Consider the following 17267-nt stretch of genomic DNA (forward strand, 5'->3'; position numbering starts at 1 on the left):
CATAGATGTGGGTAGATGATGAGGGTTCTTCTCCTCCTCACATAGATGTGGGTTGATGATGAGGGTTCTTCTCCTCCTCACATAGATGTGGGTAGATGATCAGGGTTGTTGTCCTCCTCAAATAGATGTAGGTAGATGATGAGGGTTGTTCTCCTCCTCACATAGATGTGGGTAGATGATGAGGGTTGTTCTCCTCCTCACATAGATGTGGGTAGATGATGAGGGTTGTTCTCCTCCTCACATAGATGTGGGTTGATGATGAGGGTTGTTCTCCTCCTCACATAGATGTGGTTTGATGATGAGGGTTGTTCTCCTCACATAGATGTGGGTTGATGATGAGGGTTGTTCTCCTCCTCACATAGATGTGGGTTGATGATGAGGGTTGTTCTCCTCCTCACATAGATGTGGGTTGATGATGAGGGTTGTTTTCCTCCTCACATAGATGTGGGTTGATGATGAGGTTTGTTTTCCTCCTCACATAGATGTGGGTAGATGATGAGGGTTGTTCTCCTCCTCACATAGATGTGGGTAGATGATGAGGGTTGTTCTCCTCCTCACATAGATGTGGGTTGATGATGAGGGTTGTTCTCCTCCTCACATAGATGTGGGTTGATGATGAGGGTTGTTCTCCTCACATAGATGTGGGTAGATTATGAGGGTTGTTCTCCTCCTCACATAGATGTGGGTTGATGATGAGGGTTGTTCTCCTCCTCACATAGATGTGGGTTGATGATGAGGGTTGTTCTCCTTCTCACATAGATGTGGGTAGATGATGAGGGTTGTTCTCCTCCTCACATAGATGTGGGTAGATGATGAGGGTTCTTCTCCTCACATAGATGTGGGTAGATGATGAGGGTTGTTCTCCTCCTCACATAGATTTGGGTAAAAGATGAGGGTTGTTCTCCTCCTCACATAGATGTGGGTAGATGATGAGGGTTGTTCTCCTCCTCACATAGATGTGGGTAGATGATGAGGGTTCTTCTCCTCCTCACATAGATGTGGGTAGATGATGAGGGTTGTTCTCCTCCTCACATAGATGTGGGTAGATGATGAGGGTTGTTCTCCTCCTCACATAGATGTGGGTTGATGATGAGGGTTGTTCTCCTCCTCACATAGATGTGGGTAGATGATGAGGGTTGTTCTCCTCCTCACATAGATGTGGGTTGATGATGAGGGTTGTTCTCCTCCTCACATAGATGTGGGTTGATGATGAGGGTTGTTCTCCTCACATAGATGTGGGTTAATGATGAGGGTTGTTCTCCGCCTCACATAGATGTGGGTTGATGATGACGGTTGTTCTCCTCCTCACATAGATGTGGGTTGATGATGAGGGTTGTTTTCCTCCTCACATAGATGTGGGTTGATGATGAGGTTTGTTTTCCTCCTCACATAGATGTGGGTAGATGATGAGAGTTGTTCTCCTCACATAGATGTGGGTAGATGATGAGGGTTCTTCTCCTCCTCACATAGATGTGGGTAGATGATGAGGGTTGTTTTCCTCCTCACATAGATGTGGGTTGATGATGAGGGTTGGTCTCCTCCTCACATAGATGTGGTTGATGATGAGGGTTGTTCTCCTCCTCACATAGATGTGGGTAGATGATGAGGGTTGTTCTCCTCCTCACATAGATGTGGGTTGATGATGAGGGTTGTTCTCCTCCTCACATAGATGTGGGTAGATGATGAGGGTTGTTCTCCTCCTCACATAGATGTGGGTTGATAATGAGGGTTGTTGTCCTCCTCACATAGATGTGGGTAGATGATGAGGGTTGTTGTCCTCCTCACATAGATGTGGGTTGATGATGAGGGTTGTTTTCCTCCTCACATAGATGTTGGTTGATGATGAGGGTTGTTTTCCTCCTCACATAGATGTTGGTTGATGATGAGGGTTGTTCTCCTCCTCACATAGATGTGGGTTGATGATTAGGGTTGTTTTCCTCCTCACATAGATGTTGGTTGATGATGAGGGTTGTTTTCCTCCTCACATAGATGTTGGTTGATGATGAGGGTTCTTCTCCTCCTCACATAGATGTGGGTAGATGATGAGGGTTGTTCTCCTCACATAGATGTGGGTAGATGATGAGGGTTCTTCTCCTCCTCACATAGATGTGTGTAGATGATGAGGGTTGTTGTCCTCCTCACATACATGTGGGTTGATGATGAGGGTTGTTGTCCTCCTCACATAGATGTGAGTAGATGATGAGAGTTGTTCTCCTCCTCACATAGATGTGGGTAGGTGATGAGGGTTTTTCTCCTCCTCACATAGATGTGGGTTGATGATGAGGGTTGTTCTCCTCCTCACATAGATGTGGGTTGATGATGAGGGTTGTTCTCCTCCTCACATAGATGTGGATTGATGATGAGGGTTGTTCTCCTCCTCACATAGATGTGGGTAGATGATGAGGGTTCTTCTCTTCCTCACATAGATGTGGGTAGATGATGAGGGTTCTTCTCCTCCTCACATAGATGTGGGTAGATGATGAGGGTTGTTGTCCTCCTCACATACATGTGGGTTGATGATGAGGGTTGTTGTCCTCCTCCTCCTCACATAGATGTGGGTAGATGATGAGAGTTGTTCTCCTCCTCACATAGATGTGGGTAGATGATGAGGGTTCTTCTCCTCCTCACATAGATGTGGGTAGATGATGAGGGTTGTTCTCCTCCTCACATAGATGTGGGTTGATGATGAGGGTTGTTCTCCTCCTCACATAGATGTTTGTTGATGATGAGGGTTGTTCTCCTCACATAGATGTGGGTAGATGATGAGGGTTCTTCTCCTCACATAGATGTGGGTAGATGATGAGGGTTGTTCTCCTCCTCACATAGATGTGGGTAGATGATGAGGGTTCTTCTCCTCCTCACATAGATGTGGGTTGATGATGAGGGTTGTTCTCCTCCTCACATAGATGTGGGTTGATGATGAGGGTTGTTCTCCTTCTCACATAGATGTAGGTAGATGTTGAGGGTTGTTCTCCTCCTCACATAGATGTGGGTAGATGATGAGGGTTGTTCTCCTCCTCACATAGATGTAGGTAGATGATGAGGGTTGTTCTCCTCCTCACATAGATGTGGGTAGATGATGAGGGTTGTTCTCCTCCTCACATAGATGTGGGTAGATGATGAGGGTTGTTCTCCTTCTCACATAGATGTGGGTAGATGATGAGGGTTGTTCTCCTCCTCACATAGATGTGGGTAGATGATGAGGGTTCTTCTCCTCCTCACATAGATGTGGGTTGATGATGAGGGTTCTTCTCCTCCTCACATAGATGTGGGTAGATGATCAGGGTTGTTGTCCTCCTCAAATAGATGTAGGTAGATGATGAGGGTTGTTCTCCTCCTCACATAGATGTGGGTAGATGATGAGGGTTGTTCTCCTCCTCACATAGATGTGGGTAGATGATGAGGGTTGTTCTCCTCCTCACATAGATGTGGGTTGATGATGAGGGTTGTTCTCCTCCTCACATAGATGTGGTTTGATGATGAGGGTTGTTCTCCTCACATAGATGTGGGTTGATGATGAGGGTTGTTCTCCTCCTCACATAGATGTGGGTTGATGATGAGGGTTGTTCTCCTCCTCACATAGATGTGGGTTGATGATGAGGGTTGTTTTCCTCCTCACATAGATGTGGGTTGATGATGAGGTTTGTTTTCCTCCTCACATAGATGTGGGTAGATGATGAGGGTTGTTCTCCTCCTCACATAGATGTGGGTAGATGATGAGGGTTGTTCTCCTCCTCACATAGATGTGGGTTGATGATGAGGGTTGTTCTCCTCCTCACATAGATGTGGGTTGATGATGAGGGTTGTTCTCCTCACATAGATGTGGGTAGATTATGAGGGTTGTTCTCCTCCTCACATAGATGTGGGTTGATGATGAGGGTTGTTCTCCTCCTCACATAGATGTGGGTTGATGATGAGGGTTGTTCTCCTTCTCACATAGATGTGGGTAGATGATGAGGGTTGTTCTCCTCCTCACATAGATGTGGGTAGATGATGAGGGTTCTTCTCCTCACATAGATGTGGGTAGATGATGAGGGTTGTTCTCCTCCTCACATAGATTTGGGTAAAAGATGAGGGTTGTTCTCCTCCTCACATAGATGTGGGTAGATGATGAGGGTTGTTCTCCTCCTCACATAGATGTGGGTAGATGATGAGGGTTCTTCTCCTCCTCACATAGATGTGGGTAGATGATGAGGGTTGTTCTCCTCCTCACATAGATGTGGGTAGATGATGAGGGTTGTTCTCCTCCTCACATAGATGTGGGTTGATGATGAGGGTTGTTCTCCTCCTCACATAGATGTGGGTAGATGATGAGGGTTGTTCTCCTCCTCACATAGATGTGGGTTGATGATGAGGGTTGTTCTCCTCCTCACATAGATGTGGGTTGATGATGAGGGTTGTTCTCCTCACATAGATGTGGGTTAATGATGAGGGTTGTTCTCCGCCTCACATAGATGTGGGTTGATGATGACGGTTGTTCTCCTCCTCACATAGATGTGGGTTGATGATGAGGGTTGTTTTCCTCCTCACATAGATGTGGGTTGATGATGAGGTTTGTTTTCCTCCTCACATAGATGTGGGTAGATGATGAGGGTTGTTCTCCTCACATAGATGTGGGTAGATGATGAGGGTTGTTCTCCTCCTCACATAGATGTGGGTTGATGATGAGGGTTGTTCTGCTCCTCACATAGATGTGGGTTGAAGATGAGGGTTGTTCTCACAAAGATGTGGGTAGATTATGAGGGTTGTTCTCCTCCTCACATAGACGTGGGTTGATGATGAGGGTTGTTCTCCTCCTCACATAGATGTGGGTTGATGATGAGGGTTGTTCTCCTCACATAGATGTGGGTAGATTATGAGGGTTGTTCTCCTCCTCACATAGATGTGGGTTGATGATGAGGGTTGTTCTCCTACTCACATAGATGTGGGTTGATGATGAGGGTTGTTCTCCTTCTCACATAGATGTGGGTAGATGATGAGGGTTGTTCTCCTCACATAGATGTGGGTAGATGATGAGGGTTCTTCTCCTCCTCACATAGATGTGGGTAGATGATGAGGGTTGTTCTCCTCCTCACATAGATGTGTGTAGATGATGAGGGTTGTTGTCCTCCTCACATACATGTGGGTTGATGATGAGGGTTGTTGTCCTCCTCACATAGATGTGAGTAGATGATGAGAGTTGTTCTCCTCCTCACATAGATGTGGGTAGGTGATGAGGGTTTTTCTCCTCCTCACATAGATGTGGGTTGATGATGAGGGTTGTTCTCCTCCTCACATAGATGTGGGTTGATGATGAGGGTTGTTCTCCTCCTCACATAGATGTGGATTGATGATGAGGGTTGTTCTCCTCCTCACATAGATGTGGGTAGATGATGAGGCTTCTTCTCTTCCTCACATAGATGTGGGTAGATGATGAGGGTTCTTCTCCTCCTCACATAGATGTGGGTAGATGATGAGGGTTGTTGTCCTCCTCACATACATGTGGGTTGATGATGAGGGTTGTTGTCCTCCTCCTCCTCACATAGATGTGGGTAGATGATGAGAGTTGTTCTCCTCCTCACATAGATGTGGGTAGATGATGAGGGTTCTTCTCCTCCTCACATAGATGTGGGTAGATGATGAGGGTTGTTCTCCTCCTCACATAGATGTGGGTTGATGATGAGGGTTGTTCTCCTCCTCACATAGATGTTTGTTGATGATGAGGGTTGTTCTCCTCACATAGATGTGGGTAGATGATGAGGGTTCTTCTCCTCACATAGATGTGGGTTGATGATGAGGGTTGTTCTCACAAAGATGTGGGTAGATTATGAGGGTTGTTCTCCTCCTCACATAGACGTGGGTTGATGATGAGGGTTGTTCTCCTCCTCACATAGATGTGGGTTGATGATGAGGGTTGTTCTCCTCACATAGATGTGGGTAGATTATGAGGGTTGTTCTCCTCCTCACATAGATGTGGGTTGATGATGAGGGTTGTTCTCCTACTCACATAGATGTGGGTTGATGATGAGGGTTGTTCTCCTTCTCACATAGATGTGGGTAGATGATGAGGGTTGTTCTCCTCCTCACATAGATGTGGGTAGATGATGAGGGTTCTTCTCCTCCTCACATAGATGTGGGTAGATGATGAGGGTTGTTCTCCTCCTCACATAGATGTGTGTAGATGATGAGGGTTGTTGTCCTCCTCACTTACATGTGGGTTGATGATGAGGGTTGTTGTCCTCCTCACATAGATGTGAGTAGATGATGAGAGTTGTTCTCCTCCTCACATAGATGTGGGTAGGTGATGAGGGTTTTTCTCCTCCTCACATAGATGTGGGTTGATGATGAGGGTTGTTCTCCTCCTCACATAGATGTGGGTTGATGATGAGGGTTGTTCTCCTCCTCACATAGATGTGGATTGATGATGAGGGTTGTTCTCCTCCTCACATAGATGTGGGTAGATGATGAGGGTTCTTCTCTTCCTCACATAGATGTGGGTAGATGATGAGGGTTCTTCTCCTCCTCACATAGATGTGGGTAGATGATGAGGGTTGTTGTCCTCCTCACATACATGTGGGTTGATGATGAGGGTTGTTGTCCTCCTCCTCCTCACATAGATGTGGGTAGATGATGAGAGTTGTTCTCCTCCTCACATAGATGTGGGTAGATGATGAGGGTTCTTCTCCTCCTCACATAGATGTGGGTAGATGATGAGGGTTGTTCTCCTCCTCACATAGATGTGGGTTGATGATGAGGGTTGTTCTCCTCCTCACATAGATGTTTGTTGATGATGAGGGTTGTTCTCCTCACATAGATGTGGGTAGATGATGAGGGTTCTTCTCCTCACATAGATGTGGGTAGATGATGAGGGTTGTTCTCCTCCTCACATAGATGTGGGTAGATGATGAGGGTTCTTCTCCTCCTCACATAGATGTGGGTTGATGATGAGGGTTGTTCTCCTCCTCACATAGATGTGGGTTGATGATGAGGGTTGTTCTCCTTCTCACATAGATGTAGGTAGATGTTGAGGGTTGTTCTCCTCCTCACATAGTTGTGGGTAGATGATGAGGGTTGTTCTCCTCCTCACATAGATGTAGGTAGATGATGAGGGTTGTTCTCCTCCTCACATAGATGTGGGTAGATGATGAGGGTTGTTCTCCTCCTCACATAGATGTGGGTAGATGATGAGGGTTGTTCTCCTTCTCACATAGATGTGGGTAGATGATGAGGGTTGTTCTCCTCCTCACATAGATGTGGGTAGATGATGAGGGTTCTTCTCCTCCTCACATAGATGTGGGTTGATGATGAGGGTTGTTCTCCTCCTCACATAGATGTGGGTAGATGATCAGGGTTGTTGTCCTCCTCAAATAGATGTAGGTAGATGATGAGGGTTGTTCTCCTCACATAGATGTGGGTAGATGATGAGGGTTGTTCTCCTCCTCACATAGATGTGGGTAGATGATGAGGGTTGTTCTCCTCCTCACATAGATGTGGGTTGATGATGAGGGTTGTTCTCCTCCTCACATAGATGTGGGTTGATGATGAGGGTTGTTCTCCTCACATAGATGTGGGTTGATGATGAGGGTTGTTCTCCTACTCACATAGATGTGGGTTGATGATGAGGGTTGTTCTCCTCACATAGATGTGGGTTGATGATGAGGGTTGTTTTCCTCCTCACATAGATGTGGGTTGATGATGAGGTTTGTTTTCCTCCTCACATAGATGTGGGTAGATGATGAGGGTTGTTCTCCTCCTCACATAGATGTGGGTAGATGATGAGGGTTGTTCTCCTCCTCACATAGATGTGGGTTGATGATGAGGGTTGTTCTCCTCCTCACATAGATGTGGGTTGATGATGAGGGTTGTTCTCCTCACATAGATGTGGGTAGATTATGAGGGTTGTTCTCCTCCTCACATAGATGTGGGTTGATGATGAGGGTTGTTCTCCTCACATAGATGTGGGTTGATGATGAGGGTTGTTCTCCTTCTCACATAGATGTGGGTAGATGATGAGGGTTGTTCTCCTCCTCACATAGATGTGGGTAGATGATGAGGGTTCTTCTCCTCACATAGATGTGGGTAGATGATGAGGGTTGTTCTCCTCCTCACATAGATTTGGGTAAAAGATGAGGGTTGTTCTCCTCCTCACATAGATGTGGGTAGATGATGAGGGTTGTTCTCCTCCTCACATAGATGTGGGTAGATGATGAGGGTTGTTCTCCTCCTCACATAGATGTGGGTAGATGATGAGGGTTGTTCTCCTCCTCACATAGATGTGGGTTGATGATGAGGGTTGTTCTCCTCACATAGATGTGGGTTAATGATGAGGGTTGTTCTCCGCCTCACATAGATGTGGGTTGATGATGAGGGTTGTTCTCCTCCTCACATAGATGTGGGTTGATGATGAGGGTTGTTTTCCTCCTCACATAGATGTGGGTTGATGATGAGGTTTGTTTTCCTCCTCACATAGATGTGGGTAGATGATGAGGGTTGTTCTCCTCACATAGATGTGGGTAGATGATGAGGGTTGTTCTCCTCCTCACATAGATGTGGGTTGATGATGAGGGTTGTTCTGCTCCTCACATAGATGTGGGTTGATGATGAGGGTTGTTCTCACAAAGATGTGGGTAGATTATGAGGGTTGTTCTCCTCACATAGACGTGGGTAGATGATGAGGGTTGTTCTCCTCCTCACATAGATGTGGGTTGATGATGAGGGTTGTTCTCCTCACATAGATGTGGGTAGATTATGAGGGTTGTTCTCCTCCTCACATAGATGTGGGTTGATGATGAGGGTTGTTCTCCTACTCACATAGATGTGGGTTGATGATGAGGGTTGTTCTCCTTCTCACATAGATGTGGGTAGATGATGAGGGTTGTTCTCCTCCTCACATAGATGTGGGTAGATGATGAGGGTTCTTCTCCTCCTCACATAGATGTGGGTAGATGATGAGGGTTGTTCTCCTCCTCACATAGATTTGGGTAGATGATGAGGGTTGTTCTCCTCCTCACATAGATGTGGGTAGATGATGAGGGTTGTTCTCCTCCTCACATAGATGTGGGTAGATGATGAGGGTTGTTCTCCTCCTCACGTAGATGTGGGTAGATGATGAGGGTTGTTCTCCTCCTCACATAGATGTGGGTAGATGATGAGGGTTGTTCTCCTCCTCACATAGATGTGGGTTGATGATGAGGGTTGTTCTCCTCACATAGATGTGGGTAGATGATGAGGGTTGTTCTCCTCCTCACATAGATGTGGGTTGATGATGAGGGTTGTTCTCCTCCTCACATAGATGTGGGTTGATGATGAGGGTTGTTCTCCTCACATAGATGTGGGTTAATGATGAGGGTTGTTCTCCGCCTCACATAGATGTGGGTTAATGATGAGGGTTGTTCTCCGCCTCACATAGATGTGGGTTGATGATGAGGGTTGTTCTCCTCCTCACATAGATGTGGGTTGATGATGAGGGTTGTTTTCCTCCTCACATAGATGTGGGTTGATGATGAGGTTTGTTTTCCTCCTCACATAGATGTGGGTAGATGATGAGGGTTGTTCTCCTCACATAGATGTGGGTAGATGATGAGGGTTGTTCTCCTCCTCACATAGATGTGGGTTGATGATGAGGGTTGTTCTGCTCCTCACATAGATGTGGGTTGATGATGAGGGTTGTTCTCACAAAGATGTGGGTAGATTATGAGGGTTGTTCTCCTCCTCACATAGACGTGGGTTGATGATGAGGGTTGTTCTCCTCCTCACATAGATGTGGGTTGATGATGAGGGTTGTTCTCCTCACATAGATGTGGGTAGATTATGAGGGTTGTTCTCCTCCTCACATAGATGTGGGTTGATGATGAGGGTTGTTCTCCTACTCACATAGATGTGGGTTGATGATGAGGGTTGTTCTCCTTCTCACATAGATGTGGGTAGATGATGAGGGTTGTTCTCCTCCTCACATAGATGTGGGTAGATGATGAGGGTTCTTCTCCTCCTCACATAGATGTGGGTAGATGATGAGGGTTCTTCTCCTCCTCACATAGATGTGGGTAGATGATGAGGGTTCTTCTCCTCCTCACATAGATGTGGGTAGATGATGAGGGTTGTTTTCCTCCTCACATAGATGTGGGTTGATGATGAGGGTTGGTCTCCTCCTCACATAGATGTGGTTGATGATGAGGGTTGTTCTCCTCCTCACATAGATGTGGGTAGATGATGAGGGTTGTTCTCCTCCTCACATAGATGTGGGTTGATGATGAGGGTTGTTCTCCTCCTCACATAGATGTGGGTAGATGATGAGGGTTGTTCTCCTCCTCACATAGATGTGGGTTGATAATGAGGGTTGTTGTCCTCCTCACATAGATGTGGGTAGATGATGAGGGTTGTTGTCCTCCTCACATAGATGTGGGTTGATGATGAGGGTTGTTTTCCTCCTCACATAGATGTTGGTTGATGATGAGGGTTGTTTTCCTCCTCACATAGATGTTGGTTGATGATGAGGGTTGTTCTCCTCCTCACATAGATGTGGGTTGATGATTAGGGTTGTTTTCCTCCTCACATAGATGTTGGTTGATGATGAGGGTTGTTTTCCTCCTCACATAGATGTTGGTTGATGATGAGGGTTCTTCTCCTCCTCACATAGATGTGGGTAGATGATGAGGGTTGTTCTCCTCACATAGATGTGGGTAGATGATGAGGGTTCTTCTCCTCCTCACATAGATGTGTGTAGATGATGAGGGTTGTTGTCCTCCTCACATACATGTGGGTTGATGATGAGGGTTGTTGTCCTCCTCACATAGATGTGAGTAGATGATGAGAGTTGTTCTCCTCCTCACATAGATGTGGGTAGGTGATGAGGGTTTTTCTCCTCCTCACATAGATGTGGGTTGATGATGAGGGTTGTTCTCCTCCTCACATAGATGTGGGTTGATGATGAGGGTTGTTCTCCTCCTCACATAGATGTGGATTGATGATGAGGGTTGTTCTCCTCCTCACATAGATGTGGGTAGATGATGAGGGTTCTTCTCTTCCTCACATAGATGTGGGTAGATGATGAGGGTTCTTCTCCTCCTCACATAGATGTGGGTAGATGATGAGGGTTGTTGTCCTCCTCACATACATGTGGGTTGATGATGAGGGTTGTTGTCCTCCTCCTCCTCACATAGATGTGGGTAGATGATGAGAGTTGTTCTCCTCCTCACATAGATGTGGGTAGATGATGAGGGTTCTTCTCCTCCTCACATAGATGTGGGTAGATGATGAGGGTTGTTCTCCTCCTCACATAGATGTGGGTTGATGATGAGGGTTGTTCTCCTCCTCACATAGATGTTTGTTGATGATGAGGGTTGTTCTCCTCACATAGATGTGGGTAGATGATGAGGGTTCTTCTCCTCACATAGATGTGGGTAGATGATGAGGGTTGTTCTCCTCCTCACATAGATGTGGGTAGATGATGAGGGTTCTTCTCCTCCTCACATAGATGTGGGTTGATGATGAGGGTTGTTCTCCTCCTCACATAGATGTGGGTTGATGATGAGGGTTGTTCTCCTTCTCACATAGATGTAGGTAGATGTTGAGGGTTGTTCTCCTCCTCACATAGATGTGGGTAGATGATGAGGGTTGTTCTCCTCCTCACATAGATGTAGGTAGATGATGAGGGTTGTTCTCCTCCTCACATAGATGTGGGTAGATGATGAGGGTTGTTCTCCTCCTCACATAGATGTGGGTAGATGATGAGGGTTGTTCTCCTTCTCACATAGATGTGGGTAGATGATGAGGGTTGTTCTCCTCCTCACATAGATGTGGGTAGATGATGAGGGTTCTTCTCCTCCTCACATAGATGTGGGTTGATGATGAGGGTTCTTCTCCTCCTCACATAGATGTGGGTAGATGATCAGGGTTGTTGTCCTCCTCAAATAGATGTAGGTAGATGATGAGGGTTGTTCTCCTCCTCACATAGATGTGGGTAGATGATGAGGGTTGTTCTCCTCCTCACATAGATGTGGGTAGATGATGAGGGTTGTTCTCCTCCTCACATAGATGTGGGTTGATGATGAGGGTTGTTCTCCTCCTCACATAGATGTGGTTTGATGATGAGGGTTGTTCTCCTCACATAGATGTGGGTTGATGATGAGGGTTGTTCTCCTCCTCACATAGATGTGGGTTGATGATGAGGGTTGTTCTCCTCCTCACATAGATGTGGGTTGATGATGAGGGTTGTTTTCCTCCTCACATAGATGTGGGTTGATGATGAGGTTTGTTTTCCTCCTCACATAGATGTGGGTAGATGATGAGGGTTGTTCTCCTCCTCACATAGATGTGGGTAGATGATGAGGGTTGTTCTCCTCCTCACATAGATGTGGGTTGATGATGAGGGTTGTTCTCCTCCTCACATAGATGTGGGTTGATGATGAGGGTTGTTCTCCTCACATAGATGTGGGTAGATTATGAGGGTTGTTCTCCTCCTCACATAGATGTGGGTTGATGATGAGGGTTGTTCTCCTCCTCACATAGATGTGGGTTGATGATGAGGGTTGTTCTCCTTCTCACATAGATGTGGGTAGATGATGAGGGTTGTTCTCCTCCTCACATAGATGTGGGTAGATGATGAGGGTTCTTCTCCTCACATAGATGTGGGTAGATGATGAGGGTTGTTCTCCTCCTCACATAGATTTGGGTAAAAGATGAGGGTTGTTCTCCTCCTCACATAGATGTGGGTAGATGATGAGGGTTGTTCTCCTCCTCACATAGATGTGGGTAGATGATGAGGGTTCTTCTCCTCCTCACATAGATGTGGGTAGATGATGAGGGTTGTTCTCCTCCTCACATAGATGTGGGTAGATGATGAGGGTTGTTCTCCTCCTCACATAGATGTGGGTTGATGATGAGGGTTGTTCTCCTCCTCACATAGATGTGGGTAGATGATGAGGGTTGTTCTCCTCCTCACATAGATGTGGGTTGATGATGAGGGTTGTTCTCCTCCTCACATAGATGTGGGTTGATGATGAGGGTTGTTCTCCTCACATAGATGTGGGTTAATGATGAGGGTTGTTCTCCGCCTCACATAGATGTGGGTTGATGATGACGGTTGTTCTCCTCCTCACATAGATGTGGGTTGATGATGAGGGTTGTTTTCCTCCTCACATAGATGTGGGTTGATGATGAGGTTTGTTTTCCTCCTCACATAGATGTGGGTAGATGATGAGAGTTGTTCTCCTCACATAGATGTGGGTAGATGATGAGGGTTCTTCTCCTCCTCACATAGATGTGGGTAGATGATGAGGGTTGTTTTCCTCCTCACATAGATGTGGGTTGATGATGAGGGTTGGTCTCCTCCTCACATAGATGTGGTTGATGATGAGGGTTGTTCTCCTCCTCACATAGATGTGGGTAGATGATGAGGGTTGTTCTCCTCCTCACATAGATGTGGGTTGATGATGAGGGTTGTTCTCCTCCTCACATAGATGTGGGTAGATGATGAGGGTTGTTCTCCTCCTCACATAGATGTGGGTTGATAATGAGGGTTGTTGTCCTCCTCACATAGATGTGGGTAGATGATGAGGGTTGTTGTCCTCCTCACATAGATGTGGGTTGATGATGAGGGTTGTTTTCCTCCTCACATAGATGTTGGTTGATGATGAGGGTTGTTTTCCTCCTCACATAGATGTTGGTTGATGATGAGGGTTGTTCTCCTCCTCACATAGATGTGGGTTGATGATTAGGGTTGTTTTCCTCCTCACATAGATGTTGGTTGATGATGAGGGTTGTTTTCCTCCTCACATAGATGTTGGTTGATGATGAGGGTTCTTCTCCTCCTCACATAGATGTGGGTAGATGATGAGGGTTGTTCTCCTCACATAGATGTGGGTAGATGATGAGGGTTCTTCTCCTCCTCACATAGATGTGTGTAGATGATGAGGGTTGTTGTCCTCCTCACATACATGTGGGTTGATGATGAGGGTTGTTGTCCTCCTCACATAGATGTGAGTAGATGATGAGAGTTGTTCTCCTCCTCACATAGATGTGGGTAGGTGATGAGGGTTTTTCTCCTCCTCACATAGATGTGGGTTGATGATGAGGGTTGTTCTCCTCCTCACATAGATGTGGGTTGATGATGAGGGTTGTTCTCCTCCTCACATAGATGTGGATTGATGATGAGGGTTGTTCTCCTCCTCACATAGATGTGGGTAGATGATGAGGGTTCTTCTCTTCCTCACATAGATGTGGGTAGATGATGAGGGTTCTTCTCCTCCTCACATAGATGTGGGTAGATGATGAGGGTTGTTGTCCTCCTCACATACATGTGGGTTGATGATGAGGGTTGTTGTCCTCCTCCTCCTCACATAGATGTGGGTAGATGATGAGAGTTGTTCTCCTCCTCACATAGATGTGGGTAGATGATGAGGGTTCTTCTCCTCCTCACATAGATGTGGGTAGATGATGAGGGTTGTTCTCCTCCTCACATAGATGTGGGTTGATGATGAGGGTTGTTCTCCTCCTCACATAGATGTTTGTTGATGATGAGGGTTGTTCTCCTCACATAGATGTGGGTAGATGATGAGGGTTCTTCTCCTCACATAGATGTGGGTAGATGATGAGGGTTGTTCTCCTCCTCACATAGATGTGGGTAGATGATGAGGGTTCTTCTCCTCCTCACATAGATGTGGGTTGATGATGAGGGTTGTTCTCCTCCTCACATAGATGTGGGTTGATGATGAGGGTTGTTCTCCTTCTCACATAGATGTAGGTAGATGTTGAGGGTTGTTCTCCTCCTCACATAGATGTGGGTAGATGATGAGGGTTGTTCTCCTCCTCACATAGATGTAGGTAGATGATGAGGGTTGTTCTCCTCCTCACATAGATGTGGGTAGATGATGAGGGTTGTTCTCCTCCTCACATAGATGTGGGTAGATGATGAGGGTTGTTCTCCTTCTCACATAGATGTGGGTAGATGATGAGGGTTGTTCTCCTCCTCACATAGATGTGGGTAGATGATGAGGGTTCTTCTCCTCCTCACATAGATGTGGGTTGATGATGAGGGTTCTTCTCCTCCTCACATAGATGTGGGTAGATGATCAGGGTTGTTGTCCTCCTCAAATAGATGTAGGTAGATGATGAGGGTTGTTCTCCTCCTCACATAGATGTGGGTAGATGATGAGGGTTGTTCTCCTCCTCACATAGATGTGGGTAGATGATGAGGGTTGTTCTCCTCCTCACATAGATGTGGGTTGATGATGAGGGTTGTTCTCCTCCTCACATAGATGTGGTTTGATGATGAGGGTTGTTCTCCTCACATAGATGTGGGTTGATGATGAGGGTTGTTCTCCTCCTCACATAGATGTGGGTTGATGATGAGGGTTGTTCTCCTCCTCACATAGATGTGGGTTGATGATGAGGGTTGTTTTCCTCCTCACATAGATGTGGGTTGATGATGAGGTTTGTTTTCCTCCTCACATAGATGTGGGTAGATGATGAGGGTTGTTCTCCTCCTCACATAGATGTGGGTAGATGATGAGGGTTGTTCTCCTCCTCACATAGATGTGGGTTGATGATGAGGGTTGTTCTCCTCCTCACATAGATGTGGGTTGATGATGAGGGTTGTTCTCCTCACATAGATGTGGGTAGATTATGAGGGTTGTTCTCCTCCTCACATAGATGTGGGTTGATGATGAGGGTTGTTCTCCTCCTCACATAGATGTGGGTTGATGATGAGGGTTGTTCTCCTTCTCACATAGATGTGGGTAGATGATGAGGGTTGTTCTCCTCCTCACATAGATGTGGGTAGATGATGAGGGTTCTTCTCCTCACATAGATGTGGGTAGATGATGAGGGTTGTTCTCCTCCTCACATAGATTTGGGTAAAAGATGAGGGTTGTTCTCCTCCTCACATAGATGTGGGTAGATGATGAGGGTTGTTCTCCTCCTCACATAGATGTGGGTAGATGATGAGGGTTCTTCTCCTCCTCACATAGATGTGGGTAGATGATGAGGGTTGTTCTCCTCCTCACATAGATGTGGGTAGATGATGAGGGTTGTTCTCCTCCTCACATAGATGTGGGTTGATGATGAGGGTTGTTCTCCTCCTCACATAGATGTGGGTAGATGATGAGGGTTGTTCTCCTCCTCACATAGATGTGGGTTGATGATGAGGGTTGTTCTCCTCCTCACATAGATGTGGGTTGATGATGAGGGTTGTTCTCCTCACATAGATGTGGGTTAATGATGAGGGTTGTTCTCCGCCTCACATAGATGTGGGTTGATGATGACGGTTGTTCTCCTCCTCACATAGATGTGGGTTGATGATGAGGGTTGTTTTCCTCCTCACATAGATGTGGGTTGATGATGAGGTTTGTTTTCCTCCTCACATAGATGTGGGTAGATGATGAGGGTTGTTCTCCTCACATAGATGTGGGTAGATGATGAGGGTTGTTCTCCTCCTCACATAGATGTGGGTTGATGATGAGGGTTGTTCTGCTCCTCACATAGATGTGGGTTGAAGATGAGGGTTGTTCTCACAAAGATGTGGGTAGATTATGAGGGTTGTTCTCCTCCTCACATAGACGTGGGTTGATGATGAGGGTTGTTCTCCTCCTCACATAGATGTGGGTTGATGATGAGGGTTGTTCTCCTCACATAGATGTGGGTAGATTATGAGGGTTGTTCTCCTCCTCACATAGATGTGGGTTGATGATGAGGGTTGTTCTCCTACTCACATAGATGTGGGTTGATGATGAGGGTTGTTCTCCTTCTCACATAGATGTGGGTAGATGATGAGGGTTGTTCTCCTCCTCACATAGATGTGGGTAGATGATGAGGGTTCTTCTCCTCCTCACATAGATGTGGGTAGATGATGAGGGTTGTTCTCCTCCTCACATAGATGTGTGTAGATGATGAGGGTTGTTGTCCTCCTCACATACATGTGGGTTGATGATGAGGGTTGTTGTCCTCCTCACATAGATGTGAGTAGATGATGAGAGTTGTTCTCCTCCTCACATAGATGTGGGTAGGTGATGAGGGTTTTTCTCCTCCTCACATAGATGTGGGTTGATGATGAGGGTTGTTCTCCTCCTCACATAGATGTGGGTTGATGATGAGGGTTGTTCTCCTCCTCACATAGATGTGGATTGATGATGAGGGTTGTTCTCCTCCTCACATAGATGTGGGTAGATGATGAGGCTTCTTCTCTTCCTCACATAGATGTGGGTAGATGATGAGGGTTCTTCTCCTCCTCACATAGATGTGGGTAGATGATGAGGGTTGTTGTCCTCCTCACATACATGTGGGTTGATGATGAG

The sequence above is a fragment of the Dendrobates tinctorius genome, unplaced genomic scaffold (assembly GCF_039654945.1).
Source record: "Dendrobates tinctorius isolate UK_male_01 unplaced genomic scaffold, ASM3965494v1 ptg000235l, whole genome shotgun sequence".
NCBI classification, from domain to species: Eukaryota; Metazoa; Chordata; class Amphibia; order Anura; family Dendrobatidae; genus Dendrobates; species Dendrobates tinctorius.